This window comes from Pseudophryne corroboree, chromosome 2, assembly GCF_028390025.1.
Source record: "Pseudophryne corroboree isolate aPseCor3 chromosome 2, aPseCor3.hap2, whole genome shotgun sequence".
NCBI classification, from domain to species: Eukaryota; Metazoa; Chordata; class Amphibia; order Anura; family Myobatrachidae; genus Pseudophryne; species Pseudophryne corroboree.
In genome coordinates this window covers 194,635,736-194,639,304 of record NC_086445.1, presented here as the reverse complement: position 1 = coordinate 194,639,304, position 3,569 = coordinate 194,635,736, and the positions used below count along the sequence as shown (strand labels likewise).

The 3,569-nt window shown below is 37.1% G+C and overlaps 1 pseudogene; it reads right to left on the bottom strand.

Annotated features, from left to right (window-relative positions):
• Nucleotides 1-1,372: 1,372 nt before the first annotated feature.
• LOC135052723 (5S ribosomal RNA) lies at nt 1,373-1,491 on the bottom strand (annotated as a pseudogene).
• Between the last annotated feature and the right edge of the window lie 2,078 nt (nt 1,492-3,569).

Genomic DNA, 3,569 nt, shown 5'->3' with positions numbered 1-3,569 from the left:
TAAATAATTGAAAATAACAGCAATAAACAAATAAATGGGACTTTCTCTCTTGAAGTAGATCAGCGTTGTAGTCCCAACATAGTGCTTATTATTAAGAATAACAAGATGATCTGAGTAAGATGTGTATAAAAGGTAAGGAGAAGAGGCGTCCCAGAAGTGTTAGATCAGATAAGCCACCCTGCCTGATTACGTCATAGTATCCCTGCATTTATGTTTAGCCCTGTGACTGGTGCGGCGCCCCTTCTCAGTGGGCCATTGTATGTGCATTCACTTGTGGGCCCTTCATACTAATTTTTCTGCCAACAGCCCTGATTTTCCTGAGATAATCTTGACCTCTGGCAGATAAAGGGATATGGCTTGCTGCTATCCCAAATACGTGCCAAATTGGACTTATCAGGAGTGTTGGATATTTGGGCCTAAATTTCCAATCAGGAATATTGCCAGGTAAGTTTCTTAAATAAGCCTGAGACTTTCTAAAACAGATCTACAAATCTGAGAAATAATACTATATAACATTAGCAATAGTTATTTTACACTAGGCATCATAGTTAACAGAAATTTGGTTTGGTTCCGCACAGGAAAAATGTGGTAATGATGAACATAGATTAATACACAGATTGTAGAAAACTGTTCAGGGAATGACCAACGATACTAAGTTTAAATTTAAAGATTCTTAATGAAGACATTTAAATAATTATTTGAGTTGGTGGTTCTCCCAGAGTCAGTAATGGTTAAGCAAAGAGAAGAAAAAAGAAAGACTCTGTGTTGGGGCACGCTTAGAAATTTGAAATAAGTTTATTAAAACTTAACATTTAATTAATAACGAATAAAAGTAATGAGGAGTTTGATACAAAAAAATTGTTCAAGAACACAAAGTAAACATATATATTGACAGAAATCAGGATAAGCCTGATACAAAATTATGGGCACCTGTGGTGAAAAATATACTGAAAAACATAAAAAATTACAAAAAATTAATATTATTAAGGTGCCTGAGTTAATCAAAATTCAAAATTGGAGTAGAGGTAAATGATATGTACATATAATCACCGCAGTGATAATTGTAGGTAAGCACCTAGTCTAAAACCTCATGAGAATAGATGAGAGGCACAAAGGTTCATAATTGAAATGTCAAATGACTGAGGGTAATCACCTGGTAGAGATTCTGTTTGCTAAAAGGCTAGATCATTATAGATAACAAAGCATTTAAGATAAAAGTATGATTATTAAAGATACAAAAGAGCATTGATAAATAAGCCTAAAGGCAAAGCCAATTGTAGATAAATAGAAGGTTTGTGGGAAAGTTGGATAAGGAATAGGTAAGTTTCAGAAGTTGCTCTAACACTTCTGCTGTTTGTGATCAGAGGTCACAATCTTACTGCACCTGATATTCTCAAGGGGTCACCCTACTAGGTACTGATCAGGCTTATCAGCGCTTAGCTTCCAAGGTCGGATGAGATTGGGCGTTGCTGCTGAAATATGGCAGTAATAAACACTAGGACACAAATGAGAGAGTGTAATGAGTAGTGAGCAACAAGGTACTTCTGCTGTCCAGTTTCTAGCGCAGATTCTCTGTTGCTGTGAGCATTGCAGAGAGTGGTCTCGCATCTGGATGAGAGGGTACTAAAAATAGAAGTGAGATATGCTCAGAATAGGGAGGAAACCCTGCCTTCTGCTGTCCACTGTCTTATATAGATATATAGCGGACAGTGGATGAGAGAGGTGGGTTAGGCTTACCTATTGAAAAAAAAGGGTGGTGGGAAAATTAGAAGAAGGAGAAGAAATGGTAATGTGGTGAGATCACAAATTAACAAAAAATTAAGTAAATTATGAAATAAAACAATCGTGAAATCAACGATTAATTGGAAAAAGGAAAGTAAACACAGGCTGCATGGTAAAGGCTTACCAAAATGGGTATAAGACCCTGTTTATGCAGAAAGGATTCTGCAAAAAAGTATTACATTTAAAAGGAAATACCAGAAAATGGTTTAGAACAATAATTAAGGATCAAAAATAGCAAACATGGAAAAAAACAATATTGATTATATATCAGTATCAGTTAAATAACTGGAGTCCAAATGGGCACATACAATACCAGGGAGTCCCAAAAGTGATCTGAGCTAGAAAGAGTTCAGCATCACTGAGCACAGACGGACCGTTTCACCAGGGTGGCTTGTTCACTGTGTCCACTAGGCATCATGTAAGAAAAGCATATAGACTGACTACATGGTATAACATAGAGGTGGTTGACAATGCCAGAGGATCTAACCCCATTCTAGACGGGGTCATTGGTTGATTCCTATGTCAGGATACATTAGCGCGTTGCTTTTCATGTATGATCTCACCCTATTTTGTTCAAAACTACTTCCTCATGTAGTGCTGCCCTGACGGACTGTGTTTCTGTTCTTAATTACCATGTACCATTCTCTACGCTGTCATTTGTACACAATGCGGTGTGTCTTTCATCTAAAAAAAAATATATATATTTTAAACTAACAGTTTACGTTGGTTACTAATGTTTATTGCCGCTGCAAAATCCATTAATCCTATACAATAAAGATTCTGGATATAGTCTTCTCTCTTGGATCAAAAAAAAAAAAAAAGGATTACCGTACATGTCTAGGCCCCTGCTACTGTACCAATAATATACACAAGTGTCAGTTTCAATAACCACATATCAGCAACCACTTTACCAGCAGCCATTCACAAGACCTTCATCAGGAAGCTGGGAACAACAGCTGCCTCCCTCACTGGTGGCTCCCATGTAAGAGATTTCTCAAAATATCTCTTGGTACTTCAGCTGGTCTAGGAGGGAGGGGAAATCACCCGTGTCTGCCAGCTCGGGCGTAGCTAGTGTAATCTGATGATGATCATGCAGCAACGTCCATACTGGAATGTTCAGCAAGGTAGGTTTGAGTGTATTGTGACGCTGTGCCTGTGATACAATCCTTGGAAACATGCAAATTAGATTTACTGGTTTAAATATAATATATTGTTATATTGCACCTGCATAATTCAGTGAGCGACATTATGAAACTTTATGCCAGGGGAAAACCCCTTTGCAACCAATCAGAATCTGTAATTTTTCTAGTAATAATAAATAAAAGTAAACATTGAATTGGTATCTTTGCTCTCTACAAGGCTGCAGCACTCTATGACTCCTTATAATAATAATAATAATAATAATAATAATAATAATAAAATCATTCCTTTTGCACAGTTTTTCATAAATGTTTTTACTAATGTCCTTCTCAGTTGTTTTAATTGTTATTATTTTCTTTCTTATCTTCAATGTATTTGTATTAGGGATAAGAAAGTTGTGGTATACACACAACTGCTGATTAAATGACTTCATCAGTCCAGCATTGCACTGCTGTCTCCTACTACTGCTTTCCTTACTAGAACAGGTGGTGTCGTTGTCAACGCTCCTCATGGACAGAACACACCTTAGGTGACTTAGGTGTCACTCTATTTACTAAGCTCTGGATGGAGATAAAGTGGATGGAGATAAAGTACCAGCCAATCGGCTCCGAACTGTCATTTTTCAAACCTAGCCTGTCGCATGGCAG